At 42.2% G+C, this 20,860-nt stretch overlaps 1 protein-coding gene and 1 long non-coding RNA gene across 4 annotated transcripts in view; one reads left to right on the forward strand and one right to left on the reverse strand.

Annotated features, from left to right (window-relative positions):
- LOC110393201 overlaps window positions 1-9,726 on the reverse strand; it is a 59,411-nt gene extending 49,685 nt beyond the window's left edge. The window contains exons 1-2 of the long non-coding RNA XR_002434879.1: window positions 9,554-9,726; window positions 7,976-8,032 (exon numbers count right to left, since the gene is read on the reverse strand). This is a non-coding gene — a long non-coding RNA (uncharacterized LOC110393201). The remainder of the gene's footprint in view (window positions 1-7,975; window positions 8,033-9,553) is intronic.
- BLVRA (biliverdin reductase A) overlaps window positions 6,513-20,860 on the forward strand; it is a 41,386-nt gene continuing 27,038 nt past the window's right edge. The window contains exons 1-2 of one of the 3 annotated variants that reach the window (XM_021385777.1): window positions 6,513-7,600; window positions 13,266-13,369. The gene's annotated coding sequence lies outside the window, so the exon portion shown is untranslated. Of the gene's footprint in view, window positions 7,601-13,265; window positions 13,370-13,903; window positions 14,056-20,860 lie in introns of those variants that run through there. The other 2 variants (XM_021385778.1, XM_021385776.1) reach the window with 2 other exon arrangements.

The following is a 20,860-nucleotide window of genomic DNA, read 5'->3' on the forward strand; positions in this document are numbered from 1 at the left end:
GTCCTGACATCTAGAGTTTCCAGACATGCAGCAATAGCTTCAGAAAAGTCTGCTTCCTATAGCTATCTGAATTCCAGAAAGCCCAGAAAAATTTATTAAGTCCTCAAAATCTGCCTAAATGGTATTTCCAGCCAGAAAGAGTAAATGTGTCTGGGAAAAAGATGCCTGCAACTTCCAGAATGAAGAGAGATGTAATGCAGTTCAGCATCATGAATTTTCCTGCTGCTGTGGCCATGACAAAACAAATTCTACTTTAGGAGTTTACTTCAGGTCTAGACACCTGCAAAGAAAATAACTGTAAAAGAATAAGAGGCTATGTACTAATGTGAGAATCCACCCTTTTCTTTCCTTTATATGGCATTGGCTTCTAAAATTAATTACTTACATACCTTACCAAGATGCAATATTTAATATTTGTTAGGTTCTTTGAAATTCTGCTGGAAGACATCATACTAGTGTGCATTATGACTAACAGAGTAAAAATAATGCCAATGGTGTTGCTCAAGCAGAATGCTGGAGGGATATCTACTCAGTTTCTCATTTAAAATAGGGAGTGGAGATGAAGAAGATTTAGGAATGTGTTTTAAGATTCAGTTAATCCAAATGGAAGAGAAAGAACTGAAGAAGGGTGCTACAACAGTTTTCAGAGAAACTTAACTATGGAGCGTGCATTAATTCCTGGAAAGTAAGCACTTAAAGTAAAACCCTGTCTCCAGTCTAGCACAGGGAAAATGTTTCATCAACTCCAGTGAAGTGAAGACTGTATTTTAGAATCAGCTTTTCCCACAGTTTCCCAGAGATTTATCCAGCATCCCATACACAAGTTTTCAATTTGCACAGTTGCTTGTTTACAGTTTAGGTTCAGGAAACAGCCTCATTACACTTCAGTTTGCTTACCATGTAAAAGCAACCTCAAACCATCTTTTTACTATGCCCCACATTTAGAGTAAATCTTTCCATTCTGTTAATGAATTGGAACCTGCACTACCTGTTATAAGTTGTTGGCAAAAATCCAATTAAATGGAAGCAGAGTGGAGATCACTGTAGATTTTGTAATGAAAGGAGGAAGAAAACATCTTGTGTTTAGCAAAGCTTGTAACACATATACAACCCAAGATTCCAGTTCATTTATTCTGAAATCTGTTTAATTTGTAGTTTGTACCTGACAGTGGAGAAAACAAAGCAACTTAAGTTCAGACAACATATTTTTTTTCTGCAAAATGGGTAACATTTGTATTTCAAAATTAGTCCTCCATGCCTAAAAAGATAAAGACTGGAAGAAGTATGCTCCTCTCCACTCCAGGGTAAGGCAGAGCTAAGGAGCAGAATTTCCAACATGAAGCCTTGCACCTGGGGAGGCTGGGAGGAGAAAGGCTATAGAAAGGAGCAGGTGATAGGCAGTAAGAACTGAAAAAAGGTATCTGTGAGCTTTCTGCATAAAGAGGAATCACTTTACTGCTGGAGTCTTGTGCAGAAAAATATGTATCACAGGCTAAATGGTTGACTAGCCCTTGGGAAAGAGTTCATGTTAGCTTGGGAATGCAAGAAAAGAGCCCCTAGCTTATGCATGCAGCTGGAAGAAGCTTGTATGTGAGAGAGAAACTGTTCTGTAGCTGTAACTAAGTCACCTTGCTTTCTGTGATTCATAGAATCATAGAATTAGTTAGGTTGGAAAAGACCTACAAGGTCATCCTGTCCAACCATCCACCTATCACCAGTAGTTCTCACTAAACCATGTCCCTCAACACAACGTCTAAACATTCCTTGAACACCTCCAGCCCATTCCAGCGCCTGACCACTCTTTCGGAAAAGTAGTATTTCCTAACGTCCAGCCTGAATCTCCCCTGGCACAACTTGAGGCCGTTCCCTCTAGTCTTGTCACTAGCTACACAAGAGAAGAGGCCAACCTCCAGCTCACTACAACCTCCCTTCAGGCAGTTATAGAGAGCAATGGGGCCTCCCCAGAACCTTCTCTTCTCCAGACTGAACAATCCCAGCTCCCTCAGCCGCTCCTCGTAAGGCCTGTGCTCCAGACCCCTCACAGGCTTTGTTGCCCTCCTCCGGACATGCTCCACGGCCTCGATGTCTTTCTTGCAGAGAGGGGCCCAAAACTGGACACAGTACTCGAGGTGCGGCCTCACCAGTGCTTGAGTACAGAGGGACAATTACTTCCCTGCTCCTGCTGGCAATACTATTTCTGATACAAGCCAGGATGCCACTGGCCTTCTTGGCCACCTGGGCACACTGCTGGCTTATGTTCAGCTGAGCATCGACCAATACCCCCAGGTCTGTTTCCTCTACGCAGTCTTCAAGAAACTCTGCCCCAAGCCTGTAACATTGCCTGGGGTTGCTGTGGCCAAAGTGCAGGACCCTGCACTTGGTCTTGTTGAACCCCATCCCACTGGCTTCAGCCCACCAATCCAGCCCGTCCAGATCTCTCTGTAGGGCCTTGCTACCCTCAGGCAGATTGAAACTTCCTGTCAACTTGGTGTCATCTGCAAACTTACTGAGGGTGCACTCAATACCCTCATTCAGGTCATCAATAAAGATATTGAAGAGGACAGGCCCCAGTACCGACCCCTGGGGAACACCACTCACGACCGGTTGCCAGCTGGATTTAACTCCATTCACCACCACTCTCTGGGCCCGCCCCTCCAGCCAGTTCTTTACCCAGCAAAGAGTGTACCTGTCCAAGCCAAGGCTTGCCAGCTTCTCCAGGAGAATACTGTGGGAGACAGTGTCGAAGGCTTTGCTGAAGTCTAGGTAGACCACATCAAAAGCCTTTCCCTCATCCACCAGGTGGGTCACTAGATCATAGAAGGAGATCAAGTTGGTCAAGCAGGGCCTGCCCTTCACGCTAGGCCTGATCCCCCAGCTGTCCTGCAAATGCCACGTGATCTCCCTCAGGACAATCTGCTCCATAACCTTCCGTGGCACCGAGGTCAGGCTGACAGGCCTGCAGTTCCCCGGATCCTCCTACGACCCTTCTTGTAGATGGGAGTCACACTGGCAAGTCTCCAGTTTTCTGGGATCTCTTCAGTTGACAAGGAAAGGTGATAGATGATAGAAAGCGGCTTAGCTATCACCTCTGCCAGTTCCCTCAGCGCTCTCGTATGGGTTTCATCTGGCCCCATGGACTTGTGGCAGTCCAGGTGGAATAGCAGGTCTCTGACTGTTTCCTCCTGAATCGTGGGGGGTTTATTCTGATCCCCATCTGAGACTTCCAGGTCAGAGAGTAGAGTGCTCTGAGGACAACTGGTCTGGCTTTTACAGACAGACGTAAAGAAGGCATTGAGAAAGTCAGCCTTTTCCTTATCGTCAGTGGTCACATTCCCAGCCACATCCAGTAAAGAATGGAGATTCTCCTTGGTCCTCCTCTTACTGTTAATATATTTGTAGAAGAGTTTCTTGTTCCTTTTTACCCCAGCAGCCAAGTTGAGTTCAAGCTGGGCTTTTGCCTTTCTAATTTTCTCCCTGCAAATCCTAACAACTTCTTTATACTTTCTCCTAGTTGCTCATCCTTTCTTCCACAGGACATAGATTCTCCTTTTCTCCTGGAGCCTCAGGAATGACCTTGCTTATTCTGGTACGTGATGCTTTATTGTCCCCTGCTGTTATATATATGGCCATGGTACCAAGGGGGGAAGTATTTGCTGGGGTAAACCCCAGGGCAGATACTCTACTGGCTGGCTACCATCAGTACAGTGAACTTGGAGAAGACTGACTGGCCAGCTGCCTCCAGTAGCGTGAGTACCTCTCTATCAAACTAATGAATGTTAACTTGCCTCTGTGTACTTTCTTCAGGACTGGTAAACCTTACGCAGAAGTGCTGGTGCTTTTGCATTACAAGTCTACGGACAGTTTAGGCAGGAGACTAAATGTGGTATGATACAAAATTTGGTTGTGCTAAAGGGATTGAAGCCTGTTACTTGGTGTATATGGGGCCCTTTGTAAGCTTCTACTTGCCAGTTTTATAAATAGTGTGTTATGGCTTCTGTTGACTATCTCTTAGTGTATTCCTACACTGATAGGGGACCCTGGACATACTACTTACATCTCTTAAGGTAGGCTTTCCAGATATGCCATGTGTAGAAATATAATACTACAAGCCAGCACTTTTAAAGCAGTACTGTGTCTGTGCAGTTGCCTAGACCAAATGTAAAGATAAGAAAACCCTACTATTATGCGCATGAATTTGTAACTGAAGGTCTAATAACTTGTGTGCAGTCCTCTGCCTTCTGTTTAACAGAGGGTTTTCTCAAGCTTCTTGTAGCATCTCATGCTGTAGCTGTGTGTGCTGATAGTTGCTTTCCAGTCCTAGTGGAATAAGCAACATCATTCTCCCATCGAAACTCAGTAGTCAAAATGGTTTGGTATATGACCTAAATCATGTTGCAGCAATCTGATTCCCAAAGGGGAATGACGGTAAAGGGCCAAGGGATAAATTCAAGCCTAAAGCTTTTATTCATTGCAAGTTAAATGGCTGATATCCAAAGTCATGTGAAACAGTGCCATGTCACTTCTTTAGACAGATAAGCAAACTCCTTCCTCAGAATATTCATTAATAGCACACTTCCTGGACAACCAGTCCCATCAAACACAGCAAATGTTTATCTGCAGTCTGCCTTTTACTGTGGCTGGAAACGATGGAAAGGAAGGCAGCACAGAGGAAAAATGATTGTCTGCTGCTTGGCAAGGTTTCTTTCCAGGAAGGCCTCTGAAAAGATGCTTATGTTGTGCTTTAGAGAGAACTCATTTTGCAGAGAGGACAAAATAAAATAAGAGATCACAGAATACCACGGTGTCTGCAAGTCAAAGATTCAAAGATTTAATTAGTGATGTCCACATGGGACTAGAAAGACATGACAGATTTTTAAGACAAAACCAATTCCTCATTTAAAGACCTAAAAAAAAAAAAAAAGAAAAGAAAAGAAAAGGTGTTTTATGGCTCATTCTCCTCACTAGAGGAGATAGACTGGGAGTCCATCCACACTGTTTCTGGCTAACCCTGGCTTTCTTGTACTGATTCATACTTATTTTTTTCCTCTGGCAGGTTGAAGAGCAGCCCAGTAGTGATCTCACTCAAAAGGAACAAAACCAAATAAAACAAACAAACAAACAAACAACACTACCACACCTGTATGGAGAGCAGCTGAAGTGAATTGCCTCTAAGCACTTCTAATCAAACCTCATCACTCTACCTAGCACGTTTTCTGGAGTTGATACTTTCAGCTCTCTAACCTTCTAACTTACAGTATTTCTGTGCCTTGTTTTAATGTCAACATTACCTTCATGGTTCTCCCATGCCACTACCAAGACAGAAACTCTTGTTTTGCTGTTATTTTGTCTCTGACAATCCTTGCTTTCTTTCCACCTATAACCCACCAGAGAGAACTCTTGTTAAATAGTCTATTCATCAGGTATTTACAAACATATCTGCGTACCTGAGAATTTTCTTTCCGCCCAGCTCCTAAGTACCCAACATTTCCTACCCTCGGGTGAATAATTTTCCACATTACATCAAACCAAATGTTGTTCAGATGAGCCTATCTCTTCAAACAGTCTAACTCTTAGTGTACCAACCCTTGCTTACACCTTCAATTTGTGGTGTTCACCAACACCACATGAACAACTGTAATGACTCCTACAGAGGGCTAAGAGAGTGGGAAGTACTGTCTGTCTGGGACTCTGCCAGACTTCTAGTGGATCAAACTTCCCAATGTGTGTTCCTGTTCCTTATTCTGTGAGAGTTCAAATATATCAGTTTATAATTAGCTTAACACTAGGCTATCTTACTATTACTGCTGGCTCTATCTACATCAAGAAATAGTACAGGTCTGTAAATCAAAATATCCTATGCTGAGGGCTCTCTTCCCACTATGAGGGCTTTGGGTGCACGTGTCGTTAGCTGGGACTAGCACCTGCCTGCTCTCAGGGACTCTCCCACCTACGTGGTGTGGGAGGGTGTGAGGCAAGCTCCTGAGGTTCAGCTTCTGGTGGTCCATCTGAAAACTTCAGGTCAAGCCAACAGTCTGCTTCAAAAGCACACTCTTGGCTCTAGCTCATTTAACATCATCAAAGTGAGCATCAGCCCTAGTAGTGAGATACAGACCAACACCTGCCAGATAGACTGGGAGATAAATGGCATTAATGAGGTTAATCTGCATCTGGAGCACGCACACAGGGATGTGGAAGATTTCTATCTCTTTGTTAGTTAATAATGGGAGAAACTTACAAAGCTGTTCTTCAAAGCAGATACAGCTACAGATATGAAAAAGGAAAACATTCCCTGTTCATGTGCCTCCAGTTTGATCTGTGAGGGGCCTAATAACACAATGGCAGAATCCATCTTTAGCTAAAGGATAATAAGCTTCACTGTGTTTATTGCAGTGATTAAAAAAAGTTGTTCTTATGATTGATTTAGGTGAGAAAGTGAGAAAGGCAGAGAAGGAGCAAAAAACCCCCACTAAATTATCTGCACATGCAGAGTATTCTGAGATATCTCCAGAAACAGGGACTACGCAGTCTTAGCTTGTGTTATGCTGCACAATCATTTAATGAAAATACATAAATACAAAGAAAAGCAAATTACCCTACGCTGGGGGAGAAGGAGTTTTAAATGTGACTGTTATTACTGTTGCATAGTTCTTACAGAAGAAAACAGCCCTATCCCCCCAACATATCTTCTCATATTCTATCATGTCTTGTATTATCTAACCATACATACTCTCATACCAGACCAGAAAGTATCCCTGGAACACACTTAAAAGCAAATGTTAGTGAAAATAATTGGTGAGAAGAAGATGTAACACTGAACTGACAACTGTTAATAAGATTTCAAGCTCTCCTGTGTAATAGGTACACTCTCAAATCATTTTTATTCCTTACAATATAGTGAGCAGACAAAAATAAGACTGCATCTTCAAGCTCCCACATTAACTTTATAGTCATGAAACTGCTCCTTACCTATAGAAAGCAAGAAACAATGCAGGCATTTTCTACAGCCTCCTCAGTGGTGCAAAATCACAGCTCTAAATTCTAGACTGAATCACTAACAGCTCTACAAACAAATAGAAAAATCCAGCTGAGTTCCTTCTTCCTCTCCTGCTTGAATATGTAAGCATATCAAATATGCACATCAGCTGTTGACTTCTGCTTTGTGGCACTCGTACAGTTGAGGGTTGGACGAGCGGTGGGGTGTCTCAGCAAAAAAAGTAGAGGAGGTCTGACGTGTCCTTCAGATCTGTATCTCAAGATCAGTTACAGTTCTCAGAACAAACTCAGGTACCACACGATCCTCTGAGCTGCTCCAAGGGCTGCCCTACAGACTTTCATAGGTAAGCCAGTAAGAGCAAATAAGAGAATGTTACAAAACACTGCTCCAGTGGAGCTCTGGTGTTGAATACATCAGTCACATTCACCTGTGTTGGTTAGACTGCCAGGAACAGGCCAAGTGTTGGAACAGCCACATTGCTGGGTAGTGTATGCCTCTCCCTCTGTGTAAGCAGCAACAGTAGAGCAACCCTAGGCGTAGTGAAAACAACCACCAGCATCAAATCTTCCTCCTGCTTGACCTTATACTGTGGTCAGATCTGCGTAGGTAAGTATTTTGCTCCTTTTGCTCCTCTGGTACTGAGTCAAATCCCAGAAGTTCGTATCAGTGCTTTCTCAGCTACATCAATAGACATGCAAAGCCTCTGACTTCTAGGGAATAAACCAGCTTTGAAGTAAAATATGCAGCAATAATCCATGCACACTTCATTAACTTCAGAACTGCTACAGCAAAGTAGTACTTAGAATAAGTTGTAACATAGTAATGAAGGGTTTGGGTTTCATTTTTCTAATCCTGAAAACTCCTTATCTCCATTCTAAATGTTTGTGGTTTTGTTTTTGTTTTATTTTTTAAATTCAATTTACAGTAGTCCAAATCAAAGCTCATAAAACAAAATAAAAAAGACACTATTTCTTGACTTACTTCTTTATCCTGTGTCCGAGCCTCCGCCATGTCTTGACGAGAATCCTTTCTTCCTTACTGGAAGAAATGCAACAACTTCAACTGCTACATTCATTAAGGTAGCAGTAACTTAAAGTGCTGAAATATTCAGAACTAGCCAAACACTGTGCATACTAAGTGCACGCAAAGAAAAGTTAAAATAGTCAGAGCTAGCGGTTATTTTGAAGTCTTAACAGTGACAAAACAGTCTCTAAGTATTACACTGCCAAAAGGGCAGTATTTTGTTAGCTCTCTATCAGCATGCATGCTTCTTTTTCTACTGCATTCCCAATCACACTGAAGAACTTTCAACACAGGCTACTGTGTTAAACGAAGCTAGTTTACTGCTCCAATTTCAATCGAAACTAAGGGTCAAAACGGCGTAGTATAATGCTGCATCTAAGAGCAGTTCCAAGTTTCTGCTGAAAGGGGTATTCCCGCACCTTCTGCTGGACAGGGCAGCAGCAGAGTACACCACGCCCAGAAAGCTGAGACACACTGGGAGCACCAGCGGATGCCCATAGCTGCCACAAGCCTTCAGCCAGCCGTGCCACTGGGGCTGGAGCCATCTTCCTGTCGCTGCCTGCTACTGCTATAGCATGTAAGGGGAGGCTCATTCTTGTGTCAGTGCTTCAGTTCATCAAAAAAATGGCATTAAAAGAAGCAATCCAGTCCACGCTTTTGCACCCTGTGCTACATGTGCTTCATGCTTCGCAAGTTCATGCAATTAAGCAGAATGCAACTTGACTTAGCTCAACCAGCATGGAAGGCAGGAGGAGTTCTCTTCAACAGTGAAAAGGGATGGGGGAAGAACCTTGTCTTCAGCAATGATCAGTCTTAAACTGGAGAGCTCTGACTTTTAAAGAAGGATAGCAATTCCTTTTCTTCAGGGTGTCATAAAAAGTTTATTAAAATATGCTGATGACAACTCATTCAAGTCAAAACTGAATAGTGAAACAACATTAGCTACACTTTTCCTTCTGGATATCTGGCAGAGTAACTGACCTGCTTTATGTCTGTCTTAATTCCTCGAATTTCTGCCAGCTGTGCTGCTCCCACCACGTTTGCATGCCACGCCCGGGGCAGCAGTGGCAGCACCCCTGCCTTGTCCACCCAAACCCACCCGTGTGGAGCTGCAGCACCATCTGTGGAAATGACATTCACATGGGTGAAGCTACCACTGAGGGAGCCGCAGCCTCAAGCCCTCACTGGAACGCCAATTATTTTTCATTTACAGGGTTTTGTTTGTAGCACACTAGATGAATCTGCCTCACATCTAAAAGCAGGCAAGATGCATCTAAAATACAATTACCGTTCACTTTGTCCTGGTAATCACACCCTGAGACTGAGTAATTACTGCAGTTCACTCTCTCACACGCCTAAGGCTCCACGGGCACGCAGCCCCCTGACCGCGGGGCCACCCAGGCAGCGGTCCCTTCCCGCCCCCGTGCCGCATAGACCCCTCCTCAGCCCCTTCCCCCGCCTCCATTTTGTGCAGCGCCGTGGCCGCCCGCAGGCGGGGGTCTCTCCGGGTGTACCGAGGCGCCGGCAGGGCCCTACCTCAATAGCTGTGGCGTCTGTAACCGCAGTCCGGGCGCGGCCGCCCTTCCTCACTCACGGCAGCGACAGTCGGCGGAAGGGCTCACGCGTGGGCCGCGAGGGGCCGCAGTGGCAGGGACCTGCGACGCTGCCGGGGGCGGCAGGGGGCGCTGCGGGGCGGCGGAGGCGAGGCGAGGTGAGGCGGTACCGGCCATTGACTGGACACCGCTGTAAATTTTTAATTACTTTTTTTTCTTTTTTTTTTCTTTTTTTTCTTTTTTTTCTTTTTTTTTCTTTTTTTTATTTTTTTTTCTTTTTTTTTCTTTTTTTCATTTTTTGAGAGAGAGAGTCCTTCTCCCCTCTCCTCGAGGATAGGATTGAGGTTTTCTCGGTCTCTGCCTCGCCCTTTCCGTCTCTGCTGGCGAGAGTCCCACAAGCTTGGCCTTGGCTGTGGGGATGCACTGGTAGTGGAAGGGGCTCCGAGCGTTCTCTGCAGTATGATAGAATTTAGTTACCTGTGCACGTGTGGCTAAAATACTGCTTTTTTTTTTTTTTTTTTGGATGCCTCATGCCTTTCCAAGGGTAGCAGGGTGTACAGTGAAGGCAGAGCCATACTGTAAAGCTGTGTAGGGACAGCTGCAGCTCTCAGAGTGCTTCATGGCAAAGCACTGGCCTGGGCAGAAACCAAACCCTGCCAGCTTCGAAATAATAACCTCCCCCCGCCCTCCGAAAAAGCACCAGGCCTTTCTGTCTTGGTTTGGAATTTACTTTTTTTTTCTGGTACTTAATTTTATTTTTCCAGGCCAAGCCCCAAAACAAAGGATACCATAAAACACATACCTATATATTAAAATAAATTGGGAAAAAAAACCACCAAACTCACTCTCAACTATTTCTGTCTCTTTTCAGTAATCCAGAAAGTTTAGTTCCAAAATTCATTGCATCTCTTGATCTGATTCCATAAACTGATATGCATGCTTAATTGCTGCTCTTATTTTTTCATTCCAAATGTATCGCTCATCATTGTACCACATAAGCTGATGTCCCTGCCAGAGTTTATTTAGCAGGCTTTCCAGGGCTGCAACAGATACGCACTTACACTGTAGCCTTTGCAAAGGGCATGTGCATGTTGTTAAATTACAGGATCCTGAGTGTCAGCTCACAATAGCCTTGATTCATCTGAAATTAAATGGTGACTGTACCTGTAATTTCAGAGTGTGCTCTCCTGTTATTTCTCACTGCATCATACATACTTTGATATATACCACATGCTCCTGACTGAGGAGCTGAACTGAACATTCTTCTTGGTACTGCTGTCATGCCAGTTTGTTTTGTTATCCAAGTCATTTCCAACTTCTTGTTTACACTTTTTGGCTTGCCACTGTGATTTAGAGGAATACTATCTGCTATTGAATTCACCCAAACACAACTTTTTTTTCCCTTCAAGGGCTTCTAATTGTTGCCAGGCAAGTCTTATCACCAAAGTGATTATTATTTTTTGTGTTGTTTATGTGTTCCTGACAAAGTTGAAAAGTGAGAGATTGGTAGATTGTAGTTGAAGTTAGTTAATACATCTGCTACCTGCTGTGACTTGAAACATTCCTGGGACTACCAGCCAGTGTCAGCAGGGAGAAACATGGCATGAAAAGACAACTAACAAAATTAAACAATGTGCAGGTACAACAAAAAATACTGTGAGAAATACGGCACAACTAGGAAGGAGGGTGGCAGCCCATACTAGTGGGAACTCATTCTACAGCCATCCCAGTAAAGCTTGTTAGGGGTCTGTTTTGTGTGCAAAGCTGCAGGCTTTTTAACCTTCTTTCTTTCCTTTTGCCTCTCTGCTAACTTTCCTTCTCCTCAGTTACCTTTTTGTTCATTAGCGGTCTGAACTCCAACATACCTAATTACTCTCTGAAAAAAAAAAAAGTTTTATATTCATTTCAGACCTGAAGAAGGATTTTGGTGCTAGAAGCTTGCTCACAGTTCCCAGCCTAAGTATCCCTGCAAACTGTGTCCTTACGAGTTTACAGTGGTGGAAGCTATACAATATCCACCCGATGCTGTTGATTATTTTTTTATTTTATTTTGTGTGTGTGTTGAAAAGCTCTTCATTATTTGTAGACACTTTATTTCTCTACTTTCCTATGGAAAGAGGAACGGACTGTTGAAGACATTTGTATACCAGTAGAACTACAGCTATACTGGGTGCTATTTGCTGCTGCTCCAAAGTCAGTGTTTTCCTCAGTCACCATCCTAAAGACCTCAGCTTCCCTTCCCAGTTTTTCTGCTCTTCTGTCCCATCTCACAGCCACAAATGGTCACTCTGGAGTCCAGGTTCCATTCCACCTCTTCAAAGAAGCAGATCTGGAGTCAAGACTTGCATTTGTTATCTAACCACCTGAATAAATAAACAAACCTATGGCAGAGCATGCTGGAGGCAAACAGCAAGCAGTGGTGCCAGAAAGTGTAGTTACCCAACAAGTTTAAACCAACATAAATGCTGGAATTTCTGGCATGCTGTGAAGAAGCAGTTCTGCACTCCAGTTTTGTTTTCTGTTGCCACTCCCACCCCTGTTTTCAGAGCTGATCCATCAGAAAAGTAGGGATTTTTCTTTTTTATAAGGCTAATTATGAGATCAAACAGGTCCTGGATACTGTAGAACATGTGGCTGTACAAATGCTAGCATTACTACTGAAGCCAAAGATGGAGCTACGTCTGCCTCTAATCAGTCCACATGCATTATTTCATATATTCTGCTATTCATTTTGGTTTCCTCTCATGTGCTAACTGATTCATTACTTTATGCTAAGCATACAGTCACATGCTAGTTATTAGTTATCCCATATGTTGAACTTGCTTTGTGTATCTTTAAATGCCATACATCCTGGTCTGCCAATACTTCTATATGCAATACAACACATATATTGCCAACCTTCATTCATGCTTTGATGTACTTTAAACTTCCAGCTCATCAGTCCTGTAAGTAATTCTTTAGTCACACTCTGGAGCTCCTCCTTATTGCAGTTGTGTAATGACTGTAATTAGAACTGCTGATGGGTAGATCTGTGCCTTGGCCACCTTGGACTGTGATGCTACAAAAAGCCTGAGGGGGAGAGGAAAGAATTTTGAGACATTCTGTGACGTATTTGAAGCATTCAGCATAATCATGTCAGTATAAACCCCATGTTCAGATAATGTTCTTTTAGACCATGGAGGTTTTGCCTGTGTTAGGACTCTGTAAGTGGTTCAGATAACATAGGTAACACGATTATAGAAAAGCACATGTAGCTATAAGGAGGCTAAGTGGGTTCCTGACAACTTGCTGGTGAGGAAGTTAGCTGCGTGGAAGGAATGAGTGAGAAAATCTCAGAAGAAAGATATATTGCATACCGTTACAATCCCATCCTGCAGAATTTTAGAATAAAAAGTTAAGGGATATATAACTGAATTTTTAAGCCTGGCAGGAAGAGACAATGCTATTACTTCTTACTTAAATACAGCCTGACCTAAGATTTACTGGAAACAGGTTGAACAGAACATGCTCAGGTGGAAGATTGCATTGTTAGTGATTTTGCCAGAGTTATTTCTACTTTACATCTGAGGCAAACTTATTCAGAAGTTTTGTGGGTTTGGGTTTTTTTTAATCTCCAGTCTGAATTTGACAGTTTTAGGTGTCAGCATGGTATAGCATGAGCTGTGGAATTCACATTATCATCCTGTTTACTGCAGGAACTACTGGCCTCTGGAAAGACAGCTGCACCCTCTCAGGCTTTTATCTTTCAAGCCCTGAACACAAGCCCTGTTGCGTGTAGATAAGAAGCCCAAGGTGCAAGGTTAGTAAAGAGGGTAGAAGAAAGAGCTGGGGCAGTGTTTCTCCAAGGAAAAGCTAGTGCTGAAGCCTGGAATGTTGTGGGCTAGGAAGCCGTCTTTGTCGGATGGAGGAAAATAGCCCCGAGTAAGAGCTCTTGTAATGCCTGAGCTGTCCCAACAGCTACTTTCTATATGCAGCCTGCTAGGGCAAAGCCAGGCACAGATGTCGTTACTTTTCTTCTAGGGAGGCTTGGCACTGCTGAAAACTCCCATTTCTCTGAGCAACGACTCAGCCTGCAGCGTGAAGTCTGTAGATGCAAGTGGTGCTAATGGGTCCCAGCCTCGACTAGCCTCAGGATGTTGGGCTCTGGGTAGTGCCTGGCTGGGACGGCTGTTGCTTGCGCTTAACTGCGGTCGTCCCCAGGGAGGGTCTGTGCCTTGCTACCCTTCTCAGCGTTTTCTGGGTGAGGTGAAAGCTCACTACCTCCATGCCTGTCCCAGCCTTTCTGCGGCTGTTGCTGCTTCTGGCTATAGCCCGCCCCTACGATGTCCTTATTGGACTCCTGGGCAAGGGGGTGTTGCTGCAATGATAGCAGCAGGGCGAGCAGTGCGTTGATATGCCGGAGCTGTAGTGTGTTGTGTAAGAAGGAGCTGCAGGGAGCGGAGGAGAATTAAAGAGGATCACGTTTCTCCTCTGTGAATTTAAGAGGTTAGTAACTATTACTTACTCCCTGCTAAAAGTAATCAGGGTTTGGAAGCACCATTTTAGTTTTGTGAACCCGTTCTGCCTTTCTGAAGATTTCTTGCCACCAGCGTTTCCCCCCTCTGCTGGGAAGGAGTACAGGAGTCCTGTACCTCTTGGGCTTCCTAGCTGTTCCGACGGCACCCACCGCATCGAGGGGACAGGCCAGGATCGGGAACGGTGTGAAGAGAGAGAGAACAGAAAAGCCCTTTAGAAAAATGCCCGAGTTGCAGAGAATTATAAACGACAGGGAAGTATCCAGTTAGCATCGTGGGGGGGGGCTGGTGAGAGTTCATTCAAAACCTCAATTTTTTTCTGAGTTTGCACAAAGGAGTGCTGAGCTTCCTTCAAGTACTGTTAAAATCTGTGGCTGCTGCACGAGTTTCAAACCCCCTTCTGAAGTAGAAGCCCATTATCCTTGATATACCTCAGTTTACCTATGTGTAGTGTGGGGATGATAATATTTATGTTTTTGAAAGGAATGTGGTAGGGTCATATTCCAGACTACTTTTGGTGGGAAAACCTGTGATTCTGATCTTCTCAGATACAGTATTAAATCCATGTGTAAAGCTGACACTTAGTTAATATTTATCTTTCAGTCACACCTACCATTTATCTCTATTTAAAAAACAACATGCATCATGGCTCTGTCTACATATAGAAAAGGAGGCTCAGCTCAGCCTTTATATAACTCTCTTGGCATCATGCTGAACTTCTTTGTTGGAGGTTGTTCAAAAAATCAAGCTAGTGTTAATTAGGGTGGCAGTTTACTAAACTGATCTTGTGTGAAATCATTTTTACTCCTTGAAATGGTTTCCAGAATTAATTTTCCTGAGCTGAAGATAGTCATTCAGCTGTTAGTTCTCTGGCTACAGATGCTAATGCAAAATGACACTATGCCAAAAATCAAAAACATAGTGTTTGAGCATCGTTCTGTCATCTGTGTGAATAATGGGAAAATAAAGACAAATCTGTTTCAATAATATAAATCCAACTTGAAATTTAATTTTCATAAAATGAACAATAGTTAAATGTTTTAAATTACATTCATCTAAGTAGAAGAAGATGAACAGCCTAGCTAATGAGGTTTCCAGCTTGGAAGAAAATATCCTTTACAAATTCTATAATTAAACGCTAATAATATTTTCTAAGGAAATACCAGTTTTTGTTTCACTAACGTACAGTTATGTAGTGACATAGTACTATTATGTCACTGCCTCACTACAAAGGGAATCATACTGTTTCCACTGGAAACTAATAGCATGAAACTTCCTTCAAGATGCCTGAAGACTTAAGCTGAAGTTTAACTAAACAGATATTTAGCAAGCACATGTTCACTAAAGTTATAAATGAATAGGAAATATAAGAAAGCCCTAGTTAAAGTCTTATGAAGATTGTTGTCACAGGCAGTAGATGGAACTTAGACGTTCCATGACTGATGGTAAAATAATAATGATTGATGTGATTCCTACTGTAGGATCAGGGAACTTCCCTTATGCTAGAGAGCTAATGTATTCTGGATTTGTCATGGTAAGTTCACGTGCACACTGTCAAAAGCCTTTATTCTAATACCAACCTCAGTTTCTTTAGCATGTAAGCTGAGTGTGGCGGGTAAAAGCGGTAGGGGGATGTGTGCTGATTGGCATGGTGAACAAAAGGAAGGGCGTCAATCACAGGCGCATGCTTGCTGATGTAATGCCTCGTGCTAGGCGGGTTAAAGTGGGGGGAATGGGTGCGTGAGCGCATGACTCGGGTGCGAGGGCATGTGCAGCGGGTGTACGGGTATAAAAGACCGCGCGAAAGTTCCAGTAAACGAGACTTGACTTCACAGCAGCTGTGGTTGTGTCTCTCTCCCCGGGATGGGATCCCGGTTCTTTTAGGGTGTATTAATTGTTGTGCCGCGACAGCTGAGTTTCTGGAAAGAAACTGGAGTTTAAATCAATTCAGTATTGTTTGTATTTACCTTGAGGAAAGGGCAATGCATATTTTGTATAGCTAAAAAAAGGAGAATCAGTTTTTGTAGTTTCAGTTGTTTTTTTTTTACTTCAATACTTTGTAAATTATTGGGCTAACCAGATGTTTCCAGAATAAACAAAAAAAACCCCACCACATTCAGTTCTGAGATGCATCATTTTAAATAACTAAGGGTCAAACTAGCAATATCCACTAACTTCAGAAACTAACCCTAGCAGATGAGAACAGGATGAAAGGAGGGCTACTTCTGTGTACTGAAAATGAATCATTCTTGTTGAAACAAGTTGGGTCAGGAGGGTTTGCAGTAGGAGAATATCTCCCCAGGGGAAGAAGTTAATTTGTTTGACATGTAGCCATATCAACATACGTAGGACCAGCAGTAAGTTTCACCTTTTAATTTTTAGGCAACCATATATCTTTCTGAAGCCTGCCCTTACTGCTTATTGTAGTAAGAGAACTTTCTTAATAAAGGACAATGTAAGCATAACATGAGGCATCAAAATTCTTACTTCATGGAGAGGAGAGGAAATGGGGCTTGCAGAAGGAAAGCTGTCAGAAAGCCAAGGCACTTAGTGGCTTAATCCTGTGGTAGAAAAACACTGAATGTATACATGCCCTCTTGTTACTTGTTAGAACAAAGGTTGCTGAGGGGCTGTCTCCCTCCTCAGGAGCGAGCCTTGAGCAGTGGTCTTACGCGAGTAGGGCAAATGTGTTGAGCTTACACCTGGAAGCTTGATAGTAATGCAAATCTAAAAATGCTTTTGACCTGTTTCTTCTCAAGTAAACAAAAAGAGCTTTGGATTTTTGTTTGTTTTGGTTGGGTTTTTTTATTTAAATTTAACTGAACTTAAGCATACTTAACACTAATATTTGCAACCCAGACACAGCTTTACTGTTCTACTTGGAAAAGAATTGCAGAAAACTCACCTGACTGGGAAAGATAATGACATGAATTTGCTAATCCTGTTATTCCAGATGAGTGAAATTCACCATGTAAAATAGAACTGAACTTTCTTTGACAAGTTCAACAGAATAAAAGTAGTCTCTGTTGTTTTTTTTCCTCTTTCTTGTTAGCATAGCATTATAAACTATTTAAAAAGACCCTGGCTTTGGCAACCAATGTTCCTGCTGTGTTATAATAACTATCCTAAATGCTAAATTAAAGGCTGGGCTGTGCTTGCTAATAAAGAAAGCCATTCTCACGGCTCAAGTAATGTTGCTGTGTTTATTACCTTTCCTTCTTAGTGAAATGCACAGACAGCATCTTTATTGTGTTACTGCTGCCTTTGTTCTGTGAGAGCAGATAAAAGCTTCCAGAGAAAATATGGAATTGTTAAATCATCCCATAATCCCAAAGTAAGAAAGAGAGTAGTAGTACAGTTTGTGAGGGGAAGAGCCAAGACCACAGTCATTCCAGCTGAAACACCGTGGAAGGATTTAGCTATGCTAAAAGCTGTAAAGCCTTGTGAACTGTTCGGTTTCTAGGGAGAGCAGCACTTAGTATTTAGTAAGTGCAGGTTCTGACACAGATTAGCAACAGAAGATGGGTTAGTCTGTTCTTTGATGAGGCATTTAGAGACCACAGAGGCTTGCTCAAACTTATCTTCAGGGTAATTAGTTAATTTTTCTCAGGCAGAATTGTGTGTTGGTGGGAGTGTGATTAACATGTCTGTATAAATCCTTATCTGTGTTTAGTCTTAGTGACAGACACAAATATATAAAGGACTGAGATTTTTGTCCCCCTCAAATCAGATTCATAGGATATGGATGGAGAAGGCAAATTAACTCTTGACCTCTGTTCTCTTCTAAAGCAATGATTCTATAGTGGCAAAAATCTGCGAGGAACTTGCAGAAAAGGATAAAATTCTGTACCAGTGACAATTCACAGTTAAGTGACAAGGCTGTAAACTGAAATGGCATGGTTCTGCCTTTGGAAGTAACTATGGACTTTGTCTACTTGCAGCCTTGGTGTCCAATGTCAGACAGAATAGAGTTGTTGGTTTTGTGTGTTGTTTTTTTTTTCCTAAGTATCCAGTGCTTGCGTTTGCAATCTGGAGTGCAGTGTGTTAGAAACAGCCCTGAGATGTCTTAGGTTCATTGATATCAGAAACTGCTAGAAAAATTTGCTTTGGAAAACGTGATTTTTGTCTGGACAAAACATTCTCTAATGGCACCAGCTGAGCAAAACTTTGATTTTGAGGTCTAGCTTACTTTCTTGCATTGTAAAGTGGAGTAGTTTTGTGGTTTAACCTGTCAAGCAGCTCAGCACCGTATAGCCTTTCCCTTACCCCATCATCCCAGTGGGATGAGGGAAAGAATAGGAAATAAGGTATTTACTAAGACAGAAAAAGAAGAGAGAAATAACAATTAATTACTTTTAATTACTGTTAACAGTTAATTACTGTTATGATAATTATTCTTATATATATAACATATTTTAAAAAATGTGATGCTCATCACCTGACAACCAATCCTTGAGCAGTGGCTGCCCTTCTGGCCAACTCTCCTAAGTTCTGTGGTTTTCACACCATATGGTATAGAGTATTCCTTTGGCCAGTTTAGATCAGCTGTACTGGTTCTGTCCTGTTCCAACTCCTTGTGCTCCCCCAGCCCCCTCACTGTCAGGTCAGTACGAGAATCTTGTAAGCTGAAATGTCCTTGGATCTGTACAGCTCTGTTCATCAACAACTAAAACATTGTGTGGTATCAACACTGTTTTTCTCCTGAAGCTAGAACATAGCATCATAGCAAACACCGTGAAGAAAATAAACTCTGTCCCAGCTGAAACCAGAATGAATATCATTGCATTTAGCCCAGTATTTACAAAGATAAGACATACTTTCTATTTTTAATATGTCCGGCATTTGTAAAGAGGCCTTAAGACTAAGGGTTGTTCAATAAATCTTTCCAAAATAAACAAGCCATTTTCCTGATTCTGATTACTGCTTAAAAATAACAACATTCTGACAATCTGTGTTTCCAGCCCAGTCCTTCCTGGGTAGGTCCCAGTGACTACCAGCCTGGTCAATATTTGCAATATTGATACAACTAAAACACAGCAGAACCATAAAAATGTCAAGCTGGTCTTTTAAAAAAAGGCTTAGATTGGCTGGATGGCATGGCCTTCTATCACAGAGAGAGAAGAACTTCAGATCTCTTCTCCTCTTGCACTCTGACCAGGTAATGTGAGAACATACTTCTGGATGCTCTGAACCTAGTTTTTCTGTCAGACTCCACCAGAAAAGATGCTGCCTTCTCAAGGTGGCAGAAATGGAGAACAGTCATTATTCCCTGCTGGCTACAAAGGAGGCTCAATATTGAAGGCTCACTTTTTTTTTTTCCTAAATGCAAGATCACAGTTTTCTTCCATTCATGTACTCAGGTCAAGAGAACACTTTTCTGAAAAACTGCTGGTCCAGTTTACACCATCTGCATCAGTTGGCCAGTAGTTTCCCAGCTTAAATGGCCCAAAATATCAGAAACAAAATATTCCTGTTTTTAAAATGTGGGAGGTGAAGTCCTCCTATGCAGGATACTGCTGAACTGTCAGCTCCTAAGGAAGCACGAAGGTGCTGATAACTTAGGAAAAGTAACCATTAAGCTTTGTTTGGTTAAACAACTACTGAAGGAGTCTTCAACTCTTCAGCTTTCACCTTTGGGTTCTCATACTGACATGCTGACAGAGATGACATTTTTCATCAAGCGGCTCATCATCAGTACAGTGAGAATAAATGAAAGTTCAAAGTACTTTCTTTTACAGCGTGCTCATAATTAACTTTTCCAGCCCCTACACAACCTTAGATGCTTATATGCCTTCTTGTAATAAGCTTTATTATTCCAGATTGTGGAAACAAAATTGATATAGTCACTGCGGAGAACCATCCAGCCTGAATGCAAGTGTATTCAAATGGCTTGTGACCTGTAAATCTGGCTCACAGGCCATTGTCTGGCCACACTATCATTCTCTTTCTTTGGATCAAATCCAAAGCAAAGGGATCTAAGTGAACTTGGAGGACGATGATTGCAGACAGCTTACGTATTCTTAACTACTGAGGCTCCTTTACTTCTTTATCTACATGTATTTGACCATGGGAGGAAAGAACAGAGATTTATTTTCTCATATCTTTTGCAGGAATGTTTAAAACAGTGACAACTTACAAATACCTATGTGTAGTGATTGTGTTTATGATGCTCAGGTAGGATGGCTTGTATCTTCCATTTCCAGTGATCAAAAAATGACATGATTTGTCTGAAACCCATTTTGTCATGCCTGAGATGCACATCATGTAAATAATAGAAATTAACCTTGTACAGTGAGGTTCTTACCCAGAACCCAAAATAATGAGAAATGAATGCATTTAGATTGATTTTTTTTTTTTAAAGCTGCAAGGCTGAAAAAGGTAATGAACAGGATTGCTGGTACATTATAGAATGTCTTTTATGCTATCATTGATAGCTTAGGGTGGTAGCAGTTCAGTACAGCCACTTTCTTTTCTTCAGAACTTAGTGACCTTTTCGGCCACTTACAGGAATGGTGCAGTTTCAGAAATCAACTTGTAGGAGAAATTGGAGCGCTTTTCTTATGCTAAATCTTTTCACCAAAGTACTGCAGAAAAATGAAGTGGGTATATTTAAGTAAAATCTGGGTAAGAGAAGGATATATCTGTATTTATGTTTTCGAAGAAGTATTCATTTTAGAAATTCCTTACTTCCATGGTTGAGTTCTTTTCTGCCTCTCTTACAAGGTACATTGCCTGCTTATAGTGACTTTAGTATTGCTGGCTACTGAACCTCTGTG

This window comes from Numida meleagris, chromosome 2 (genome assembly GCF_002078875.1).
Source record: "Numida meleagris isolate 19003 breed g44 Domestic line chromosome 2, NumMel1.0, whole genome shotgun sequence".
Taxonomy (NCBI): domain Eukaryota; kingdom Metazoa; phylum Chordata; class Aves; order Galliformes; family Numididae; genus Numida; species Numida meleagris.